This window comes from Lactuca saligna, chromosome 8, assembly GCF_052625555.1.
Source record: "Lactuca saligna cultivar CGN05327 chromosome 8, ASM5262555v1, whole genome shotgun sequence".
In the NCBI taxonomy this organism is placed as follows: domain Eukaryota; kingdom Viridiplantae; phylum Streptophyta; class Magnoliopsida; order Asterales; family Asteraceae; genus Lactuca; species Lactuca saligna.
In genome coordinates this window covers 281,836,700-281,847,026 of record NC_136424.1, presented here as the reverse complement: position 1 = coordinate 281,847,026, position 10,327 = coordinate 281,836,700, and the positions used below count along the sequence as shown (strand labels likewise).

The following is a 10,327-nucleotide window of genomic DNA, read 5'->3' as shown; positions in this document are numbered from 1 at the left end:
TTTTGGCCTTTTGAGCTTATTGGGCAATGCATGCACGTAAAGTTTGCAACTTTACGTGATAATCATGCACAAGGAACATAGATCTATGGTTTTGAAGCGTTGCATGACTCAGATTTGGCCTATGTGGGAAATGGTTCATAGGGACTCGATGATTCCCAAGTAGGAACTCGGCGAGTTCCATGAAGATGGCCTTAGACTCGGCGAGTTGGATGAACAACTCGACGAGTCCTATGAAGATTGCCTGGAACTCGGCGAGTTGTTCTTCAAACTCGGCGAGTCGGGTCACGAGTCGGTTCAATCATCCCAAGCCATGAGTTAAGGGTGATTCAGTGAGTGAGAAGAAGGACTGGTTGAGTAGGATCGGGTTAGTAGGAAAAGAACTCGGCGAGTCCATGCCATGACTCGGCGAGTCCAGTCAAATGGACATTGACTTTTACCAAGGAGTTGACCTTGGGCCAAGGGAGGGTCAGTCTTTTGACCTAAGGGTATTAATGGGTGTCTAACCTATGTTTATGGTTTATAGCTGGACGATTTGCGATCCAGTAGTCAGAAGCTCAACAAGCAGACTTCAGTAGCTACTTTCGAGATGAGTTACCTTCTAGTAGCGGTGGGTCTAAGGCCAGAATGTTGGCCCACCAGTAGGAGACGTGTGATAGATGATTGTCTTTGTGATATCATCTAGGTTTGCTACTACCTGATATGTTATATGCTAGCATGATATGTTGTATGTGATAGAAGTAAGGTTCGGTTGCTAGGACCGAAGGGTAGTCAGACACCCCAGACACGTCTGACAGTATGTGATTATATGTTTGCATGCTGGCATGCTATGTTATATGCGATAGAGGTAGTAGGAGGGGACCAACCCCCGAGTTCGGATGATAGGACCGAAGGGTAGTTCAGGCACCCCAGATACGTCTGATAATATGTTATGTGATATGTGCATAATTAGTTAATTATTTAGCATATATTCTTAGTTATTTTTAATTAATTATGTGAATAATGTGGACAAAAGGTACTTAAAATGTTGTGAATTTTGTTTTTAGTCCAGAAGATATGCTTGGAAGTAAAAGGGAGCAAGGGGAAGCAATTGAAGATCAAAGATTGAAAAAAGCCATCTACTCGGTGAGTAGATCGGCTCTACTCGGCGAGTACACGAGGATGTTCCAGAAGATAGCTACGACTTCTTATTCAAGACGGATAACTATGGACCTACTCGGCGAGTTGGTTCTTCTACTCGCCGAGTACACCCAGTTTTGGGATATCTATAAAAGACGAATCCTTATCTAATGGGACAACATTCCTGGCGATTTTTGAAGGTTAAGCTGCGACTAAGAGCCCTAGAAGACGCTAAGGAACCCTAAGCTTCAATCTTTTGAAGAATTCAAGCAACTAGGTTAATTCTACCACTTTGATTTAAGAATTGAACATGTTTGCTTTAGTAAACCTTGTTTTTATGTTTGTTTCTACTGCAATTATGAACTAAATTCGTTTTTGTTTCTGTTTGGGGAATACCAAGGAACTCCTATGGTTTAATTATTAATTCTTGCTTAATTGTCTATTGGTGATTTATTAAATTAAATTTGTTAAAGAACCTTATGTATTAATCACTACTATTTTCTGTTAATTGGAAGGCAATTAGGTTGCATGAACATCTCTTAATTTTTAACCTCATATGTCTATGTGAACACTAAACCATATTCTTAGAAGTAATGATTATGAAACTAAGATTAATAAGAAAATAGGAAGATTAATGTGTGAGCTTGTTTGAGAAACCATCAATAAGAGGTTAATTGAATTAATAACTTAATTGACCATTACAAATCTTATTTAATCCAAATCATTAATCTAAGGAATTAATTAGTTTAAACACTTGATCAACGCTTAAATTAGTTAATTGTCTAAGGGTTAGGAGTAATGAACATGAACCTAACTATTATAATTGGTAACCAATAGCAATTAATCTACCATAAATTTAAATAACCATAAGAGTGAATTGGTTGAACCTAAATAGAAACATCTTTATAAAATTTGGTGAATAGTTGTTGCTTTAGTTAATTAGTTAATTTAGTGTGTCTAAGTTTCTAGTCTTGCAAAACTAGAGAAAAACCCTTTACTTTTATTATTTGTTTTAGTTAAAATTAGTTATTAGTTTAATTTTCCGTTCCCTGAGTTCGACACCTTACTTACTAATCTATACCACTAAAAGACAGGTTCACTGCCTTTGTGTGTTCAATTTATTAATTAAAAGTAGGGGTAAAACAAGTGTATTTCACACACATCAAGTTTTTGGCGCCGTTGCCGGTGAACGGTTCTAAATAATTAAGGTAATTCCTAATTTTTTTCGATCCTTTGTGTGAGTTTACTTGCATAAAGTTCATTTATTGCAATTTAGTAATTAGTAATTAGGTTTTAGTATTTGTTTTAGTTTAGTATTAAATTTAGAATTTTTTTCAAAATATCACTGATACTCGCCGAGTGCAATCGCACCTACTTGGCGAGTAGCAGTTTCTTTAGCAGTAAATTTTATTTTTTTTAGTACCATCTTTTTGTTCTTTTTACGCTTTTTATTCTATTGATTTCAGGACTTTCATGACCAGAGGATCAAACACACCACTGGTACCCCCGTTTGAAGATCCCGAATCCGCATTGAAAAAGGAACAAAGGAAAGGACGTGGAGAGTTCAAATACACCAAAGAAATCACCTTTGTCCAACTTGAAGACCGTTTTTGGGAAAAAGAATAGCAGTAAATCAGGAGCTTCTAGCGCTTCTTTGATAATTGAGGAACCAATTCAAGAAGATATTGGGTACGAGACCGAGGAAGAAGGGGAGGCAACGTACGAGCAAGAAACCGAGTCGGAGAAAGAGTTAGCGTTCACAATGGCTAACATTGATGAAATCCCCATGGGAGAATGGAAGAAGAGGATGCGCGACGACAATGGCCCGGGACTTGTGCAACCCGTAATTCCCGCGACTACTACCTTCGAGCTAAAAGGTCATATCCTAGCTTCACTCAAAGAAATACCTTTCTATGGGAAAGATCATGAAGATGCCTACAAACATTTGGATGAAGTCAATGATATAGCTAATTAATTCAATATTCCAAATGTAACCCGTGAAACTCAACTACTTCGTATGCTTCCGGTAACCTTCAAGGGTGCTGCTAAAGACTGGCTCAAGTCACTTCCCCCCGGATCAGTCACTACTTGGTCCAAGATGATGGAAATATTCATTGATCACTTTTGCCCACCTTCCAAGATAGCCAAGCTGAAGAAGGCCATTACAAACTGTGAACAACAAGCTGGAGAGTCGCTATATGAAGCAAGGGAGAGGTACAAGAGTCTGCTAAGGAACTGCCCACACCATGATCTAAACAGCCAGCAAGAAGTTTCCATCTTCTATGATGGAGTCAATGTCACAACCCGGCAGTTGCTAGACTCGCAAGGCCCACTTACAAAGAAGCCACCCCCGGTGATTAAAGAATTGATTGAAGAATTCTCTAAACACTCTAGAGAATACCATAACCCTAGGCATGATGTCACGAGGGGAGCCGCTTATGCTGCTACTGAAGACTTATCCGCGGTCATGGCTATGCTAAAAACCATGGATAGGAGAATGGATAAAATGGATCAAACGATCCATGCTATTCGGGTGGGTTGTGAAAACTGCAATGGACCTCACCTCACTAGAGACTGCGATTTGGATGAGAATGGCAACAAGAAGGCGCAAGCGTGTTATTCGAGCGGGGACCGATATGATGAGGACTGGCGCAAACAAAAGAAAGAGTGGCTTCCTTACGAAGAGTACAAGAAGGCCAAGGAGGAGAAGTATAGACAAAAAGGGAGAGGATTTTACCAAAAGGAGGAGCCGGTGCAAGAAAGGAAGCCAAGCTTGGAAGATATGCTTACTAAATTTGTAGCTACTTCCGAAAAAAGGCATAGTGATCATGATGCTGCTATCCAAGAAACAAGAACCATGCTCAGGAACCAGCAAGCATCCATCCACAATATAGAAACGCAGCTTGGGCAACTTTCTCAACAACTTAACCAAAGGTCACCAGGTGAACTTCCTAGAAAAACCGAAAACAACCCACGAGGCGCGCAAATAAACATTGTCACAACAAGAAGTGGGAAGATCATCACTCCCCTGGCCCCCATTCAAACTGAAGCAACCAGGGACTCACAGAAGGTAGGAGCGGAAGAACAAGCAGAAAACCAAAAATCACAATCTGAGAGTCCTACTCGCCGAGTAGGGCCGACGGACTCGGCGAGTACCCCATCAAAAATGAGTGAACAGTCTCCTGTAAAGCCTTACCAGCCTCCAATTCCATACCCAGCCCGAGCCAAGAAAGAGAAGCAGGAAGAGGAATATCAGAAGTTTCTAGACCACATTAAAACTCTTCAAATCAACATTCCTTTCATTGAAGTCGTCATGCAAATGCCCAAGTATGCAAAGTTTCTTAAGGAACTCCTCACCAATAGAAGAAAGATGGAAGAAGTACAGAAGGTAGTGCTTAATGAGAACTGCTCCGCCGCAATGCTAAACAAGCTACCAAAGAAAAAGGGTGATCCGGGGAGCTTAACTTTACCTTGCCAATTTGGCAACTTGGCTGCAATTCATGCCTTAGCTGATTCTGGAGCAAGTGTGAATCTTATGCCATACTCATTCTTTAAGAAGCTAGACCTCCCGGAGCCAAGACCAATTCGCATGGCAATTCATTTGGTAAACAAGACAGTCACCTTCCCAAGAGGCATATGTGAAGATTTGCTAGTGAAAGTGGACAAATTTGTCTTTCCGGCTGATTTCATCATTCTAGACATGGAGGCGGATCCGCAAGTACCAATTATCCTTGTAAGGCCTTTCCTCAACACAGCTAGCGCTATCGTAGACATGAGAGATTCTAAGCTCACCTTGCGAGTCGGGGACGATTCAGTAACATTCGGTGTAGACCAAGCTATGAAGTACTCTAGGAGTAGTGACGACACGGCGTTCACAATCGACATGCTTGACGAACTATTGGAGGAAGACATACCTGAAAATTCCAGCAAGTTTGCAGCTTTAGATGAAGCATTTGATCCAGAAAAGGATTTATTAGAGATTGAAAGACTGTTGGAAGAAGCGGAGTATGAAGAAATAATGAAGCAATCTGACAGCCCTACTCACCGAGTAGGGCCGATCTACTCGCCGAGTATATCTGAAGAGAAGACAAAAGTCGTGAATGCAGCCGCAAACTCGCCGAGTACCACACCTGCACTCGGCGAGTCCGTCACTAACAACCACCAAACAGAGCTTAAAACGTTACTTGACCATCTGGAGTATGCTTTTCTAGAAGAAAGTAATCAAAAGCCAGTGATCATAGCCTCGGATCTGTCCAAATCGGAAAAGGAGGAACTAATGCACGTGTTGAAGAAACAGAAACGAGCCATAGCATGGAGCATCACCGACATCAAAGGAATAAGCCCATCCTATTGCTCTCACAAAATCAACCTAGAAGAAGGAGCAAGGCCGGTGGTGCAACACCAAAGAAGGTTGAACCCGAACATGCAAGAAGTAGTCAAGAAGGAGGTGGTCAAACTCTTAGATTCAGGAATCATCTACTCCATTTCCGATAGTCCATGGGTGAGTTCGGTCCAAGTGGTGCCCAAGAAAGGAGGAATGACGGTCATAACCAACGAAAAGAATGAGATAATCCTGACGCGAACGGTAACCGGTTGGAGAGTGTGCATCGATTATCAAAAGCTAAACGATGCCACTCGTAAAGACCATTTCCCTTTACCTTTTATAGATCAAATGTTAGAGAGACTATCGGGCCATAACTATTATTGCTTTCTAGATGGGTTTTCGGGGTACTTTCAAATACCCATAGACCCAATGGACCAAGAAAAGACCACATTCACATGCCTAAGTGGGACTTTCGCCTATAGATGCATGCCTTTTGGGCTATGCAATGCACTTGCGACATTTCAAAGGTGTATGACCGCCATATTCCACGATATGGTGGAAAAATTCATGGAAGTCTTTATGGATGACTTTTCTATTTTCGGATCCTCTTTCCATGACTGTCTCACAAATCTTGACTCAATGCTTGCTAGGTGTGAGAAAACTGACTTGGTCCTAAATTGGGAAAAATGTCACTTCATGGTCAAGGAGGGTATAGTTTTGGGACACAAAGTCTCCAAAAAGGGAATTGAGGTGGATCGGGCAAAGATTGACACCATTTCCAAATTACCCCCACCAACTAATGTGAAGGGCATTAGGAGTTTTTTAGGACACGCAGGTTTTTATTGGCGTTTTATAAAGGATTTTTCCAAAATCACTAAACCTCTAACACAATTATTACTTAAAGATGCACCATTTAATTTTACTAAAGAGTGTTTAGAGGCATTTGAATTGTTAAAGGAAAAATTAACTAATGCCCCGATCATTATTGCACCAAATTGGAACTTACCCTTTGAGATCATGTGTGATGCTAGTGACTATGCATTAGGAGCGGTCCTTGGTCAAAGGGTTGATAAGCACTTTCAACCCATCTACTATGCTAGCAAGACCTTAAACCCAGCCCAAGAGAATTACACTACTACTGAAAAAGAATTGTTAGTTGTGGTTTATGCTTTTGACAAATTTCGCCCTTACTTGGTTTTATCTAAAACCACTGTTTTTACTGACCACTCGGCTATCAAGTATTTGTTTTCCAAACAGGATGCTAAGCCAAGACTGATACGATGGGTGCTGCTTCTTCAATAATTCAACATAGAAATACGAGACAAGAAAGGAATGGAGAATGTAGCGGCTGATCACTTATCCAGGCTAGAGAACCCGCAATTGCAAGAAGCCAAAGATAGAGACGACTTTCCGGATGAATACATTATGGTGTCAGTGGGAGAAGAGCCATGGTTCGCAGACATAGCTAACTATTTAGCTACAAATTACATCCCGAAGGATTATAGTAGTCAACAAAAGAAGAAATTCTTTGCGGAAATCAAATATTACTTTTGGGACGACCCATACCTCTTCCGAAGCTGTGCGGATGGTATCATACGAAGATGTGTGTTCGGGAAGGAAAGTCGAAGAATATTAGAACATTGCCATAGCAGGCCCACGGGAGGACATCATGGAGCACACTACACTACAAAGAAGATCTTTGACATTGGGTTTTATTGGCCTACAATCTTTAAAGATGCAGCCCAATTTGTCAAAGAATGTGATGCTTGTCAAAGAGTGGGAAGCATTTCATCTCGAAATGAAACGCCACAACATAGTATCCAAGTGTGCGAGGTGTTTGACGTGTGGGGCATTGACTTCATGGGACCTTTTCCCATATCCAAAGGAAACAAGTACATACTAGTAGCGGTCGATTATGTCTCAAAATGGGCGGAGGCACAAACTTTACCAACAAATGACGGACAGGTAGTGGTACGATTCTTGAAGAAGCTATTCTCACGATTTGGTGTTCCGAAGGCTTTAATCAGTGACCGAGGCACGCATTTTGCCAATGATCAATTGGAAAAGGTGCTCAAGAAATTGGGGTTACCCATAAGTTCTCCACGTCATACCATCCACAAACTAGTGGACAAACCAAAGTGACCAATCGAGCCTTGAAGCGTATTTTAGAGAAATCGGTGGGAAGCAACCGCAAGGAATGGTTGGATAAATCGGATGATGCGTTATGGGCATTTCGTACAGCTTTCAAAACACCTATTGGTACTACACCATATAGGTTAGTTTATGGAAAGCAATGCCATTTACCAGTCGAGATCGAGCATAAGGCGTATTGGGCTTTAAAGAGGTGCAACTTCAATATAGAAGAATTAAAGAGCAACCGGTTGATGCAAATGAATGCCCTTGAAGAGCTAAGGAATGATGCCTATTCTAGTTCTTGGCTCTATAAAGAAAAGACCAAGAAATGGCATGATAAAAGGATCAAAAATAAAGACATTCATGAAGGCAAAAAAGTATTGCTTTTCAATTCCTGATTAAAACTTTTCTCGGGCAAACTCAAATCAAGGTGGGATGGTCCCTTTCTGGTCAAGACGGTGTTTCCACATGGGGCTATAGAGTTGTTATCAAGAGTCGGCACGCCATTCAAAGTCAATGGTCATAGAGTAAAAAAATATGAAGAAGGTGTCCCCCGGAATGAAGGATTGGAGGAGTTGCTACTGGGCGGGACTGCAACTACGTAGACGGGGCGGAGTCCAGCTAATGACTCCATAAAAAGAAGCGCTTCTCGGGAGGCAACCCGAGTCTCAAGTTTGCATTTTCTTTCCTTTTCTTTATTTTTCATTTTGTTTTTTTTTTCATTCTTTTTCATCTATTTTATGCCTATAAATGCTTGAGGACAAGCTATGCTTAGAGTGTGGGGTGGATGGGCTAAAAACATGGATTGATACATTTAATTTTTCCAAAATACAAAATTTTTTCAACCTGTGACATATACTCGCCGAGTAAAATCGTGTACTCGGCAAGTAAGTGCCCGTATCAGTCAAAAGTCGATAATAAGCGCGTCTACTCGGCGAGTAAACCCATTCTACTCGGCGAGTAGCCGGTTCAAATCCAGTGAAATAAAATCGGTAAAAAAACGTTATTTTTCACCATTTCATCCCATTACTCGGTGTGCACTCTCTCTCAGCCGTCTTTCAAAGAACTTTTCAAGATCTCTCCAATTTTCTACTTGCATCTCTTCATTCAAGCAACAAGGTAACATCTTTACCCTTTAATTTCATGAAAGGTGCAATTTTTATCACAGATCTACCCAGATTTGAAGTGATTTCGGATTTGGGGAGTTTTTCCCAAACTCTAGGGTTTTGATTTAGTCATGAATTAGATGTTGTTAGGAGTAATTTCTTCAAGATCTATGGTTAGATAAGTAATTACAACAAAACCCTATGAACAATTTGGACTTTTGCACATATTACACAGATCCGATCTCGATCTATCATGGAGTTCATACTACTCGCCGAGTAGGGTCGTGTACTCGGCGAGTAGGTCACAGTCAGATCACATATTTTTTGTTTTAATTACTGGGTGTTGTTTGTTGCTGTGTTCTTGATATGTGTATGCAGGTAGCATGGCAAGAAGAGGCCAATCTTCACGTGGGGGAAGCCATGGTGATATGCCATGGCTATCTTTTCAACAAATTACCTCCAAATCATCCAAAACACAAGCTCTAAACAGATTGGAGGCACTTAGGAAGAAAGAAATCCACCTTCCAAATGAAGTGGATTGGGGATGGATGGGAAATGTTGGTTTGGAAGAAGAACTCACCCCGTACTTGGTGAAAGATTGCAATTTGGGATATGCCAACATCACTTGTGATGGTTGGTTGCAGTTATTCAAAATCCAAGAGCCGGTATACGCTGAGTTGTGCTGGGAATTCTTTGCTACCATCTCATTCCGAGGTGGTAGTGAGTTTTACAATCCTAACACAATCTCTTTCTCTTTAGGTGGGGAGCTGCAACAATGCAACATGGTGGAGTTCTCATGGCGGTTGGGTATTTATGACCAAGACATGGTGATGATAGATTATTTTGAATCCTTCTTGGAAAATTGCTACAAAGAACTTCCCGAGGAGGTGGTGGCGTCTAGATGGTGGAGTACAATTGCCAACCAAGTCTACATTCCTTCCACTGCGCAAGAAGGTCACATCCTTTCTCCGATCCACCGACTCATTCACCGGTTCGTAGCAAGCACGATAAACATGTGGAAGGATGGGGACAAAGTTCCACCCTTGACATCTTCTACTTGTGGAGCATCATCAATCCAGACGTTTTCTGCAACCTCCCTTACTGCATTGCTAAATTTCTTGCGGAGGGGGCGGTCAAGGAGAAGATAAATTCAAAGATAAATGGGGGCATGTTTATTACCCGACATGCCAAGTCATTTGGGATCTTGGATTTGCCACAAGCTCAAGCACTAACGGTTATCCACCCTCCTCCATTCAACACTGTACTTTATAGGAGGGCACAGATAGTTGAAAAGTTTGGTGATTCCTTCACTATTCCGAATGAAGATGAGTCGGCGGTCCCCGAGGAGCCGGGAAGGCGGGTCCGACAAAGGAGCGAACGGGTGCGGGAAGATCCACCGGTCATTCCGGTGGAGGATAATGATGGTTGGAACCAAGTAGAGTACCGACACTACTTGGATGATATTGGGAGAGGGGTTAACTACACTAATCAATCTTTCGAGTATCTTTTTCAACAAATGCAAATTGCCCCGAGACCTGGACCCGGCTACCCTTATATCATGGATTGGGATGAGAGGATGCGAAGAAGAGATGGAAAGGGAGGAAGTGGAGCAGGAGGAGCTGGAATGGAAGATGAAGATTGAAGACTT

The 10,327-nt window shown here is 41.6% G+C and overlaps 1 non-coding gene across 1 annotated transcript; it reads right to left on the bottom strand.

Moving 5' to 3' along the window:
- Positions 1–3,262: 3,262 nt before the first annotated feature.
- LOC145013653 (small nucleolar RNA R71) lies at positions 3,263–3,369 on the bottom strand. Its single transcript, XR_013665201.1, has one exon. It is a non-coding gene; the product is annotated as a small nucleolar RNA R71 (small nucleolar RNA).
- Positions 3,370–10,327: the final 6,958 nt, after the last annotated feature.